The 12,982-nt window shown below is 48.5% G+C and overlaps 2 protein-coding genes across 6 annotated transcripts in view; one reads left to right on the forward strand and one right to left on the reverse strand.

The window, feature by feature from the left end:
• Window positions 1-12,982, forward strand: part of LOC118507127 (sal-like protein 3) — a 186,539-nt gene that overhangs the window by 29,079 nt on the left and 144,478 nt on the right. Inside the window, exons 3-5 of one of the 5 annotated variants that reach the window (XR_004905591.1) lie at window positions 9,280-9,449; window positions 9,593-9,706; window positions 9,768-10,956. The exons of 2 other annotated variants lie outside the window; for them this stretch is intronic. The gene's annotated coding sequence lies outside the window, so the exon portion shown is untranslated. Of the gene's footprint in view, window positions 1-9,279; window positions 9,450-9,592; window positions 10,957-12,779; window positions 12,939-12,982 lie in introns of those variants that run through there. 2 more of the 5 variants (XR_004905589.1, XR_004905592.1) reach the window with 2 other exon arrangements.
• The window catches only part of LOC118507137 (mucin-19-like), a 98,560-nt gene that overhangs the window by 28,820 nt on the left and 56,758 nt on the right, over window positions 1-12,982 (reverse strand). The gene's annotated exons all lie outside the window — the stretch shown is intronic.

Here is a 12,982-nt window from a genome sequence, read left to right on the forward strand (position 1 = left end):
TAGTTTAGCTGGGAAGATCTGGGCCTCGCTTGGAATGTTGCTTCGGGTTTGTTTTTTCATGTTGATCGTCTTTTTTTCTGCCGCGTTGTTGTGCTGTTGCTCCGATCAAAACGACGATTAAATCGACATTTAGATGCATAATTCATGTTTATCGTTCTTTCGGGATGATAGGCAGAGAGGAGCGTAAACATCGGGAGCATAAACTATTAACTGAACGCTTCTTTCGTGTTGCAGCTGCTTCAAAACGGTTCTTTTAAATCGTATTATCGGTGCAATGCAATGATGGTGTTCCTTTGACCTCTGGGAGGGAGAAATAGCATTACAAAATGTCTCTTTTTTCGAGCTCGTCTTAAGAAAACAGAAGTAATCAATCAAAATGTGTAAGAAACAGGCAAAAATAAAGACAAAAGTAGTTACTTGAATACATTAAGCGCGGCTCGCGATGCTTATCGTCACCGCTAATGCCGGAATACACCGATAAAGAACGTTGCTCATTCGATGTGTGCCATTTTAACCCCTTGGTGGCTTCTGGCAGGATGAAAAGCAGAGGAAAATATTAATTCACAGCATGCATTTAGCTGCACTCTTTCTGCAAGAAGCGCTTTCTGGGTCTGGGGCGTTCGAATGATAAATGGGAGTGCAGTTTGTACCGAAAAGGATGCACCGAACGAACGGGGAAAGTGTGTTTTTGTTCTTCGCTCTTTGAACCCAACACAGACGACAAGCCCCTGTGCCAGGACAAGCCAACCAGCTCAGGAAATAACTAATTGACAACAGTCAATCATCTCTCCCGTTTGCTCCAATTTTCCCACCAGCCAAAAGTTTGTGTTTCAATGTGTGTTTGCACGCGATCGTAATTCGTTGGCGTTTTTGTTTTTGGGTGTGAACGGGACTGATGAAGCTCCCCATCTGTATCGGTGTATGTGTGACACAGTAACACGGTCGTTGATGCAACGCAAATCACTTTTATCACGATCGCGCGCGAACGAGAAGGTTTCGGAGGCAGACGATAAATTGTCGAATGACAGCAAAACGATCGTGATAAATCGTGCCCCGTTGGGTGTGCGCATTTTGTCGCGAACGTGCGCGCTCGCTCTGTTCTCGCTGTTGTGAATGGCATCGGTTGCAAATGCACCCATTTATATCGCCCGGTGATGATCTACTTTGTAGTTCGCGCTTGCAATCGCAAAAATCGCTCGGTTGCACGTTAATTTGGCGCTCGAATCAGTGATGGAACCGTTTTGGGACTAAATGGAGCAGCGTTGAGAGCGAAATGGAAAGACTTCAACGGGTAGTGAAGCGACGAACGGTGGGAAACCTTTATATTTGTTAAATTGAATCATCGTTCAAATATTTACATTCGATTTCTCTTTCCGAATGCGTAAAATCGCAACACCAAACACACAAAAAAAACTACTCCTAATTGCTCTCCACCAAGCATTGGTTTTCTATTTATTTCTAGCTTGATGGCGCTGTGTCCAACTGTGAAGTCTTAATGGGTATCTATTTAATTTGTGTTTAGTGTCAAGAGTGTCACTTTCGTTGTGTCCTTTTCGATTGCTGCGTTCATTTCAATTTAGGAAACATAAAAACGCACACTCGAATTCCAATAGCCCGAGGAGAGCACATTTGTCACCCCGTAAGAAGGACCCTTCCAGGGAGTCGGCCTTCATTTCGGGATCGATTATCGAAGTATTAAGAAGCTTTCCCCTTGAACGGCCGATCCAGGGGCTTTGGTTTTAGCGCTTTTTTTCGGGAGGCAGATTTTATGTGGGCCGTTAAGTTTTACTCCACTCCTAAGCTGATTGCCATTAGTCGCCGGACTCGCCGGAGTGTCCGAATTAAGACCGTAATCTCGAACGACGCTATATTACCTATCGTTTGCCGTCCTCCGGTGGTACGATCGCAGATAAGGCTTCTTCGTGGAGATGAAAATTAAGAAGGAGGACGGTAAAATGTCGTCACTTTTCTCTCGGGCAGAAACCAAAAAAGAAACCAGTTCGACCGGGGGCGTGGGACGCGATTGGCGAGAATCGCCGAGAAGGAAACGGCAACGGGCAGCTCATTTTGGCGCACATTTTTGGGGTATGATGCTGTTACCTGGGTGGCGCAACGATAACCATTAAAAGGCAAGGAAAGACTTCGGGGGAGTAAATTAAAGAGAGAACAGCATCACTGTCACTGTCGAATCAGGTTGTGTTTATGGTGCAAATATCGTAAAACTCCGGCCGGCGGGCTGAGGGCGTCACGAGGACAAATCGCCAAACGGGGAGTTTTCTTGCTCGAAAAACATTATCAACCTGCCTTGAAATGCCGCCCGCAGACCGGTAATGCTAAGGTGAACGATTAAATACCACTCAACATATCGAAAGATGTTGCTGCTAGCGGGCCTTGCGGGCGGCTAAGCTCTTTTGATTTCGATACGATAAACACAGAAAAACTTGATATTGTCCAACATCGGGTGTGTTAGTGAGGAGGGTGTGGAGTTCAACTTGCGCAGAAAGAAAGAGCCTCTGCCCTTTTCGCATTTGAAAAAAAAGAGCGGTTTAAACACAATTGAAACATGCTGCGAGAGCACAAGTGATCCACCCTGGATTGCAGAGCTGTAGAGCGGAAAACCAGTTCTAACTGTCGGCAGAAGACGCGACTCGGCCCTAGAGTCGAGTGATTTACGGAGCACAGTCGCTAGCATTGCTCGGTATGTGTTTTATTCTGTCTGTCTAGTTGCGCAAGCGGGCTGCGATCGCAGGCGAGATCCGATCGAGAATCGAATGTGATGCGAGCATTAATTGTGGCCGCCGTCGTCCTCCGTCCTTCCAAGATGCGCAAGAATCGATCGCATCGTGGAGGATCGTGTGCTCTCGATCAGAATGCGATAATCTTGCACAATCGGCCGTTCAATCATGCTCATTACACACACGCTCTTACCCTCGGGCAAAATGCTCGGCCCAACACACCTTGGCTGGTACCGTTGGATGCAACCGTGCGGAGTTCGGTAGAAGTGACTAGCAACAGATCGTGTGCTCCCGTTTACCAAGACACCAGCAAACGGCCAGACTTCCAATGTCTAGACGAGCAAGCATCGGAGGAGCAATTTTGTTCCTCGTCCTCAGACTTCTTGGACATCCCCGGAGTCTAGCCCCGGAGACGTCGTTGATGAGAGTGCGTTTTTCTTGTGTGCTGGCGAATTCGCCTAATGCATCTCCTGAAACGCTACTGAAGATTGCCTTGCTGCCTCCCCTAATGCGGTTGTCATCGGACGTGTCAGAGTACTTACGGCGCTGCGGCCGCTGGTCCGTCTGGTCCGGTCCGTCATCCGTCAGTCAGTCAGTCAGTGAGTCGCACAGAAAACATCCGGAACCAATTGACCTGCAAACTGCACCCGGTGGACGATCGGTCAAGTTGGAGCAGACTGGACGTATTGGAGGTGCAAAAGCTAACCCCACCGCGTGATAATGATACCTAAGCATGTGCAAATTGCTATGCAAATATGTATTTTCGCGTTTGCCTGCTGAAATGGGACCCGCTGAATGGGTGATGTGCTTCTGCTTTCGCACATTTTCCCTCGCCTAACAGGATCCTGCTGCTCCCGTCTCTTGAAGAGGGAGGTTGTGTCCTGCTCGGACAGATAGGTTCTGACAGCAGCGAAACCGTGGGAAAATAGGCAGCTTCCAACGTTGCGTTGAGCTTATGCTTCTCGCACGGTGGTGGCGATGGTGTGAAGAATGAATGAATGAGTGAGTGAATGAATGAATTGGTTCATTCATTTATTGTGGTCCAATTAGCGCACGAGTAATTTTGAAATTAACGTTTAGCGCTAAATTATTTCCGGCGAAACAGTTGCAAAGAGGGCCAGCGAGAAGTGATTGGAAATGAGCTTTGTGTGGTTAGAATGCTGTGGGTTGGGAGGGAACATTAATATTTCCTCCCCACCAGTTTGGGTTCCTTACGGAGAGGCATTCTTCTATGATTGATGGCAGGCATTCGATTACATCAAACCGTTCGGGTTGTAATTGTTCCAAATCTTTAGTTTTAGAAAGTGGCGACCTTCAACCGTCCTGCCGACGCGAAGGGTTTTGGATTGGGATGATAAACATTTTAACAACCCAATTTGTTAAACATCACTCAATGCGGTTGAAAACGATTCAATTTTAGGGTACAATTGGTTTTCCAAAGGTCATAATTGATCGTTGCAGCGCCAGAATCCGGTACCATCCGTTTAATTGAGAAATTTGTCATGAGTCGTCGCCGCTCTCCTGGGTTTGGTGTCGTGGCCTGGTGAAGGCTCCATGCGTCAGCCCAATAGATCCGCGCGCGTTCTGCGGGTCCTGGGTGGTCAATGCATCACCGTCATCAGCGAACAATGATTAATGGAGTCATATCGAACCTAGCTGAATGTTTCATCTGCGTGTCTGTCGCCGCACGTCCTAAGCGACCCAGAAAAGCGAGATGGAAAAGAAAAATAAAAGACCGCAGCTAGGGCTGAGAAAACAATTTGATGCCTTTTGGTCACTTTCTTGACCAATTCGAGCATCCCGGGACGGAGCACGAAGTCCGTACGAAGATTTGCGCCATTCTGAGGCTATTGATTGACTTCGTGCGGGTCAACAATTTGATAAATGACTGAATAATTGAAATTGATTATGATTTTTTCCCACCACCCGCCCACTGAACCAACGATAGGAAGGAGGGATGGGTACTCCACCACACAGACAAACTCCTCCATCAAATATTGCCTTTCCCATATTATCGTCCATTTTAAAACCAAAAATGTACCGACCCCAAAAAGATCCCACCGGAGGTTTAGGCTCGTACTCGGACGGACGACGCGGACTCGGCTGACAGACGACCGAAGATGCGAACATCATTTGGAATCAATCGGTTGGGCTGCAGTCCGACCGTATGCTTGCGTGTGCGTGCTGGAAAAGTCTGTCTATTGATGGGGAAGCAGCCTCAATCTTTGTTGGATAAAAATGGCCAATCAGTGCCATCGGTTGGGCCATATCCAGGCCCGATCAAGGGCCCTCCAGAGACAGCGAGACATCGAGGTTGTGGAACACAAGGGAACAAAAATGGGGGGGAAATGTCATAAACAGTAATTGCGACATCGTGAACCAACGGAGGCACGCGCGTGATTTGCGGATTTTATGGACGGATGTATTTTTTTATTGTTATTATGTTGGCCCGGAATTGGCCCGGGCAGGTTTCGGGCAAAGGGCATCGACTGTTCGCCAGTGGCTACTACTTCCACTTCTACTACTACTATGCCACTCGGGCGTCTTGAAGCGAGCGTTTGGGGCGCGAGCTTTATCAAATTATGAAAATTAGGAAAATTAATAATAATCATAATCGTGGTGCTCGAGCGAGATCGAGGAAGGCCCGTGCTGAAGATGATTATTGAACAACTTTATTGCCGAGTCGGAAGAGATCGCTGGAGAAGAATCCATAACGAGCCGCGGTCCGACGTAGACTTGTGGCCTGTGGAAAGGCGAGGATGCATTTTCGAGATGGCTTCAATGGTGGCACTTCACAGCTGGAGTAGAAGGAAGCCGTAGTCAACTAAGTCATACCAACAATCGACGTGCCATTCGTCTTCCAACTCGTCTCTGACAGGTGTGTGTGTGTGTGTGTGTGTGTACGCTGTACTTGAGATGCATAATCACATTAGTCCCGGAACTTTGGCCGTATTCGCGCGTGTGTGTGTGCGAATGTTTGAAAAGCATCTCCATATCCATATCCGTCTGAGGGCAAAACGTCAGACGCGATGCGATGCTTGACGAGAGAGCAACAATGTCGCACCTAGGATGCCCCGAGGTTGCTGGCAACAAATTGATATTCCCTACCTAGGAGGTGTCATCGTGGTGTGGACATCGTGAGAAAAGCATCGGCTTTGACGCCCTTTCAGCACGCGTGTGTGTAGCATCAAAGTCGAAGATAAATGATCCCCGGAGTCAACCGATCGATCGATCTCTCCTGTGTCTGGTGTGTCGTGGTGAGGTGTTAGCTAGGCGGGAGTGCATCACGAGTCACGCATCGGCCATTGCACGTCACGTTTTCTGTGTGATCCGGGTGGATTCGTCCCGGTTTTCTTATCGTGCGTCCGCGAACCGGAGCAAATCGCTTTACATCGGCCCATCATAGGGGTGCTTGCTAGCTGTCGATCAACAAACGAGAGCAGAACAGACAGACGATCTCGGGCCAAACGGCTATTGGCCGGCCGTTTGCAATCTTCAGCTTGCTACAAGTTATGAAAAGGGCTTGCCGGCTGTTTCACACCAAGCGGCAAGCCGAGTATTTGTCCAGCTCTTCATTCGACGTCCATCGTAAGGTTACTTATGCAAGATCTATCAACGGCGGTACCACATGGGAAAGAAACGAAGGCGAGCATAATTCGTACTTACCATCATCATTACGGCCTTAATGTTATCGCTCGCTGTGTCGGCTTGCTGCGCCCGCTGATCCTGATCTTGCATCGGTCGGAACCGATTCGCACACTGTGCTGGAAGTGAGTTCTGCGAATGAGGAGGAAAGAGCGAAGAAAACGGTAAGATTTTAATTGAGCAAAAAAAGCTAACCCTAGAAACAGACACCCATCGGTCCAAGGCAGGAGAAAGAATTAGCTCCATAAATTCACCTGCAGCGTCACCGATGGTGACAGTCTAATTAAACTTTATTTTAACTATCATCGCCATGCGATCGTATGCCGCTGTTCTGGTCCACGATCAAGACTTTGTTGCACAAAAAAGCATTTCTTAATATACCTGGATGCGTTAGATATTGTGGAGATGCTTAGAGAACTAGTCGGCGATTCAGCGTCTAAAGGGATGATAATTGATGGTATTGCACCGAGAAGATCTTGTTCGATCTTATCTGCAAAAAACGCCCCAGATTGGTATTTAGCAGCGATCGTTGATGTCACTTAAGGAGGTTAGGGTTGATTTATACAGATATCCGATCAAATCGGCTACTATAATTAGTAAAACTGTAGCCTTAACTAGATTATCGTTTTCTTACTCGTATATTCGTAGCTTCAGAGGAAACATAAATTCATGTGAAATGGTAAATACAGCCTCATCGGAAAGGTTGATGAGAGCGTTATGGAGGTGATTTCAATTCAAGTTAAGCAACGAACTCAAACACATGTTTGTGAGAGAGAGAGAGAGAGATCATTTCGGTTTCGTTTTCATCTAATTACTAACCGATACCATTTCCCTTTCATTTCCATCCGGTTGCATGGTTTCGGCATAATAAGATTCTCCTTGCCCAGCCCGGTTACCACAATTTTCCACCCAGGAAAACATCTGTTTAAATATGTTTTTGTCTTCCGATGGCGAGTGCGGGCCAACTTCCAAAGACTTCCTGCGGAAACTGGTGAAGCTCGTTGGGGCAAGTTCCGTTGCTCGATCTCGTATAAATCAAACCCCCTAACCAGATTAGAGGGTGCGGCACCTCATAATAAAAGGATGATCGATGCTGAAAATTACAGAGTTTCACTCATCCCCTCGTGATGTGTTTTTGTTCATTCGCCGACGTTAGTCACATTGGGGCACGTCAAATGAATTCACATATTATGATGGGTGAATAAAATGACAACCGTGAAGATGCGATCGATACAATCCAGAAGAATCTTCCTGGGTGTCGCTGGAGCTTTGGGTGCTTTGGGAAGTTGTTTGGTGGGCCAGTTCTCACGCGTCGCTTGCTCTCTCGCTCACTCTCTTTCCTGACGCTTTCACTACTGTTTCTTCCCTGTTCATACGAGCTAAAGCGAGCTAATTCACCACGAAAGCAGTTTCGAGGATCGACGAGATTTATGAGTGGCAGTCGCCAGTGACATGCTCCACTGATGAGCGCCGATGTCATTCGCTAATGGAGCAGATGATCTTCAACCACCGACCCGAAAAGCTAACGAGTCGAGCTCCCATTTCCCACCTGTTCAATCAATTGCGTCCCACGAACGGTTCGCAGTTGTGCGAATGTCGCACTACTTACCCACTTGGCGACCGTCTGCTGGACCGGCGATGGAGCGACACCATGCACTTCCTAGATCTTCCTCAGCAAGCGAGGCGCTCGGAGTTTATGACTTTTCTTCGATTCTCCCGTCGTGCCCTCGCGGTGGAAACCTGTCGCGCAATGCGAAAACATAAATTTCCAGCTGATTTAAAACGGCATGTAGTGCCACGGCAACATCTCCCAGGCGGATCGGATCTGTGCTGTGGCCAGTCTTACGCGGCCGATGTTTATTGGAGACGGCACTTGGACGTCGTTCGGTCGGTTGCTTTATGACAAATCGTAAATCGTCATAGGACTGTAGGGGCAGCGTGCGTTGTTTCGCTGCCATGACTTCCACCCATGGCCATGTGGGGAATGAGTTTTCCTGGCCCGCGTCCACCGAACCCGGGTTAGGTGTTTCAATTAGGTGTACTATTTCCGCCATCGGATTTGTGGTGAAACACGGTGTATGCAAACGATCGCGAACGATCCGCTCAACAAATGACGGACAAGTACGCAATCAATTAGCCCCGTCGGGTATGCCGGCCGATGGAAGCAGCTTCTCGGCCAGCCGTCGCGACCTGCTTACGCGGCCCGGGTGCAATAAATTGGAAATGCGTTTTCCACCTGCCACGCGGGAAACAGATGTTTTCACTCGCCCGTTTGTCTGTCTTGCGAGCGAGATGGGAAAAATCATCGCTCGTTTGGTTGAAGTCCAGCTCGCAGAACAATTTTATCTAGATTTCCGTTTTATTGTTGTTCGCTTGACAATCGGCAGTGTTATGGTTTTATGAAGATCTTGTAAACGCTGTCTGCGGTAAGACGATCGTCCTCGTTGGGATTTATTATCGCCTTTGCGATGTGTGGTCGTAAAAAGCCTTAAGTGAGGAAAGTTGTTAAAACCCAGTTAGCAAGTTGCTCGTGACCTTTGCAAGGGCTTGAAGTGAAATGAAAACGAAGGAAAAACGGCACTCGAGCAACACGAGTTTTCACTGGCGACATTAATAGACTAACATCGCATGCAGCACTAGAAGAAGATGCTAATCTGGTGGACAAGCAGAAAAATCTGCTGGCGTTGATTGCTTGATGGGAAGCGCTCATCTAATCTACACTGCCATTTGCAAGGTAATATAGCAAAATCTAGGCAAGGGAAAAGGCAGTTTCAAGAAAATAAATGCCATTTAAGCGAGATGCGAATGGTGGCATGACTATCAATTCCCATGCTGCATCCCATTTGCTGGATGTACACCGAGAAGCAATAATTTTCTTCCAATTTCTCGTCACCTGCAGAATCAGGCAGGGGCTTCGGCATTGATGATGAGCCCGTATCGATTTCCGATTCGACCGTGCCGACCGTGGAACATGTTTTATCATTGAGACAGCGGACAGCGGCATGAAAAATGATAAACAAAACAATTTAACATCAAATTACCTCAACCGACGAGGAAGCTGGGCCTGGGGTAAGCTCACGGCGCGGTTTCCATAAAGCACCTTGCGATTGGAAAACGTGGCCCGCACACGCCTAATCGTGTGTGCAGGCTTTATTGAATACCATTCCGAAAGGGAAACAAATAATCATAAATCGTGATTTTATCATCAATAGAAATTGCCTCCTAATGTGTGACGTCGGGCGAAGCACCACCACCAGCTAGGAGATAAGCTTCGCGGAATGAATACATCATAATCGTCGGTCGATCGGCGGCACAGTCAGGAACCAGTATGCTCGAATGTCATTATGATGTAGCTGGTTTTACGGTTTTTCGTGTCTTGATCTGCAGGCTTTTTCCAAGAAACCAACACAATCAAGCTATCCAGTTGCCAAAACGGGAGAGTCGCGATGGCTTCCAACGGATCGAAGTGCCAGGTGTGCTGTGGGACCGCAAAAGTTTTGAAGCTGGTATTTCGCTCTGTCCAAAACATTCCTTCCAATGAATCATCATTACGGTCACCACCGGATCGAACGCTGGTCACCCTGGGGCGTAGATATTTGCATTATTCATGAGGAGCCGATGGTGCGCGAGTTTAACGAAAAATCTGGAGCAGTTTCTGGAGCGCAGACACTTCCTCGATCAGACTGCCGGAAGACGTCGCTTTGTGTCTGGAGATGCCTTGGAGCGCTCTTGGGTGCTCGAGTGCCTCAGGAGACAAGATGGAGCAAAGCAGAAAGAATCGAGGATGTCCGGAAAATTTGTCGTAGTCGGAGTGATTGCAGGAAGTTTGGCAAATAGATCAAATCGGACGCCCGTGAAGTTGTGAGGTGTTGGGAGCTCGGTCCCCAAAAGGAAATGCCAAGATGTAGATGCTAGATTGTGTTTAATTGAATTATTAGCAAAAGTATTCGGATTCGGTGATACAGACCTCAGAGATCATCCAGAAGTAGTACAATAACCTTTAAGCTTTAGCGAAGGAGCGCTCTCTAGTCGCGACTCCGTTTAAGGGCAGGTATTTGGGTGCGCAGATCGTGGTGCCAGAATCAGTGACAACCAAACCGGGCACAAGAAATGACTTCCGATATCTCCCGAGGCTATTCGAGCGCCGTAAAGCTGGCGAGATAAATGATTCTACGATGAGATCATGGAGGTAGGAGTTCGTAGCGGTGCAGAAGTAGTTTGTGGCGTTCGCTCCCTAGATTCGACGAAGGAGTGTAAGGTCTACTTCCTTTTAGCGACACAGGCTCAGGCACAGGTACAGTGAGGTGCAGTGAGGAATCGGTGCGGAAAACAGTTAATTTATTTAATGACTTCACAAACCATTATAATTATGATTGTTACCGACGCCGGGCCTGTTGGAGGCGGTGCGCCGATTGTATGCAAACCAGCGATACTTGCAAATCGCTCCGGTACACCACCATCACCCAGTCTAGGCCGCATGAGTGTGTGTGTGTGTGCGCGGTGGAATTTTGCCATGAAATTCTTTCTCCCGTGGGGTATCCCACTAGGTCTAATGCCGACTTGCATAATTTCGTTCGACTGCCTTGATCTCTCGGTTGGTTTATTTGATGCCTTTTTGTGTGTGTGTGTGTCTGCCGTTTCGCGAAATGATTTCGTGGTTTTGAGTCGCGTTGTCGCTATTAGTGGTGCCATATTTGGTGCAGCAGCCAAGCGTTTTGCGTTCGAAGTGGCGGTTTGAATGAAAAATGCAGCAGCGCGATCGCGCTCTCGAGGTATGTCTGGTGGCGCACCAACTGCACCCAAATGCGCTGCTGCATTTCTAGAGGGGAAGAGGCTTGGTCAAAATTCGCCGTGTCTATCGGAGCACCCGATGCAAGGAGCCGGTAACCGGACGACGGTCGATGTCCAATTACACCCGACCCAGAAGCTCCCGTACCGGGCTCCCGAACCACGGAGCGCAGCGATGATCAGCAAGTTTTCAACAAAAGATTGCACGCAAAGCACACAAACGCAAGGTATTTACATATGTTGGCAGTCGGCCGGACGGTCTGCCCAAGTCTGGAAAAAGCGCAGTCCAGTGCGAGTTCGAGTTCGACCCGGCTGATAAGGTGCAGTGACCACGGCGACCACGAAAGCGAGCTGCTGGTGGCGATTATCGGGTGGCGAGTCGAGCTGGTGCGTCGGTGCGCGGTTTATGCAAAATAGCTCGAGGTATGAGGGTTGAGGTTATAAATATTGCATGAGTCATGGTGCGCTGAAGTACCTGCAGCACCGTACAACCGGCAGGTGAATTTATTAGTCGCGCCTGCGGTTAGCTGCACGATCCAGGATCTCCTCGAACGGGTGCGTGGCCTGGATGACCGCGACGGAGTGACCTCTCACCGATACCAACTCTGCCACAGTTGCCTCCTTGGGGTTATTCCCCGTTGAGTCGGTTCTTGGAAACAATGTAGTCGAGAAGGTCTGGTTTGCAGTAAGTTAATTACTCGGTTGTACGAAATTTCACGCTTCACAGGCTTGGTGATCGGATTGAACAGCGGACAAGTGAGTTCACACCGCCCAACGCGCACGTACGTCTGTTCGCGTCAGGAGCGAGCTTTTGATGCAACAACACTGTGACCGAGTAAACAAAGGTTCATCGACAGCCATGGATAGACCAAGAAGGCAAGTACTTCAAGGTTCGCCCGAAATGTGCATCGGTTCGCCCGGTAATCCAATACCGTCATATCCGAGGACTCGATGCGAGAGACCAGAGTGATCAGTCACAAAATTTTGTCAGTGTCATGTGCATTTAGCCGGTTTTGGACCCGAGACTTCTGCTTCGATTGCATTGCATCCTGTGTTTTGTTTTTCGTTCGGTTCAGATACGGTCCGCTGGCAGGACACATGTTTTAACGCTCGAGGCGTGTTGTTACGCCCGAATGCACCGGATCCCCGAACGATGCAGTCAAGTGTGCATAAGCAAGAGGACGCTACGTCCTTCTCCGTGTGGTTTCGGGTTGGGAATCCTGTACCCACAAAACCACACAAAGGACAAACCAAAAACTGCATCGCCTCAGCATCCCAACGGAGGCGGCACAGCGTCATCAGATGTCCGAATGATGAACTCCCCGGGTAAGATGACTCCAAATTGGTCTTGTCAGACTTGAGAGGAGGGGGCTTGAGTTTGGAAAATCTCGGCCAGTGTCAATCTTAGTTACCATTTCTGATCCACTGCACACTCACGCACACACACAGACACGGAAATCGTGGTCGGAGGTCGGAGCTGAGTTCCCCTGGCTCACTTTGTTTCGTGCGCAACTCCCGTGGCCCTGACTCGAGAGTCGGACAAGGGACGTAGTTCACACGCTGCACTTAGCATTGGTCAATAATTCTTTGTCCGTTTTCCTTTATTTTTAGCTTTCATCATAACGGTCCCTTGCTGCAGCGTGTTCCAAAAACAGAGCCACGAAACGTGGCTTAAATGGACCTTCTGCAGTGTGTGTGTTGTGACCCAACCACGTGCACGTGACGCACCTCAGCGCCATAAGAATTTATGACCAGTGAACTCTGGCGGTGGTAGGGCCATTTCCCAACCTTCGATGGAGCATCTTCAATAGCTT

This window comes from Anopheles stephensi, chromosome 2, assembly GCF_013141755.1.
Source record: "Anopheles stephensi strain Indian chromosome 2, UCI_ANSTEP_V1.0, whole genome shotgun sequence".
Lineage (NCBI taxonomy): Eukaryota > Metazoa > Arthropoda > Insecta > Diptera > Culicidae > Anopheles > Anopheles stephensi.